The sequence below is a fragment of the Rhincodon typus genome, chromosome 20 (genome assembly GCF_021869965.1).
Source record: "Rhincodon typus isolate 14 chromosome 20, sRhiTyp1.1, whole genome shotgun sequence".
NCBI lineage: Eukaryota > Metazoa > Chordata > Chondrichthyes > Orectolobiformes > Rhincodontidae > Rhincodon > Rhincodon typus.
In genome coordinates, this window is record NC_063351.1 from 28,727,356 (window position 1) to 28,728,559 (window position 1,204).

The window sequence follows — 1,204 nt, forward strand, 5'->3', positions numbered from 1 at the left end:
ATTTGACAGTCTGAACAAAGCAAAAAAAAGTGTTCTTTCCAGAAAAATAAACTTTCAGAATTCTGAATGTTTCCAGTCAGGATAATGAGAAGCAATTCTGACAAGGAGAAACTTCTGACCTTCCTGCCAGCAATTAATTACCCTACTTTCTAATGAAGGTGTTTGAGTTCATTCAGGGAATATTTGATCCTTGTTTCTTTCTGGCTGAATGATGTTAATCTGATGAATATTACTGCATACTTAATAGGAATTTGATCTGATTATGTTTTCTACTAAACATCACTTTTAATATATAAAATTGGATAATAACCTGCAAATGAAAATTGTATCAAATAGCAGAAATATTGCATTTCAGGCTATCAACTAACTCAGATCCTGGGCAGAGTCAAACGGAACATAAAAAAAGAAATGCAAAGAAAGAAAAAGTTTGGATTTCTGTAGTCCTGTTGCTGTCCCTGGGACAAACTAAAACACTTTGGAGCCATTAAATTACCTCTGAAATGTAACTCCTGGGAGGCAAAAAAGACAACCAATTTGGATGCATTGAGGGTCCACAAAAGCAATGATGGTATTAGTTGAGGGTTAAACGTTGGATGGGGTCCTGAAAAGAGATCCTATGCTCTTTTTTTTGATTAGTCTATTGGATCTTTTGATAGGCGTACATCTCAAATGAAAGTTGGCTGCTCTGAAATTTTAACGCTTCCTCAATGCTACATGGTGGCCTAGATCACATGCTCCAGTTGTACAATGTAGTTTAAACTGATGCTAATTACAACCTGAAAATGAAATGCTGTATTACATTTTGGAATGAAACCCTTCATTCATACTCTTAGGATATAAGGCAACTGACATAAGTTTCCTATTGAATTATTAGCCTTTATATTTTAGACTGACCCGCTGTATGTTTTTTACTTCAGTTTGGAGTTCCTGACTGCATAATTTTTCTCATTGCATTTTTAAAAGTACCTGTTTATGCAAAATTTCTCACGCAGCATCTGCATCAACCAATTTTCTCTACCATTGTAATTTTATCTGCAGAGTGTTTCAATGCTGCTCTTTGCTCACAGGGATTGAAGTTGAGCAAGATGTGAAGGGATCAGTCTTTGCCAAAACTGGCGGATAAAGGCACTGTTGCACAACACAAAACTGAATGAATCATTTACTCTGGCTTTCAATGCATCTTTAATTTATTCAGAAAAGGCAG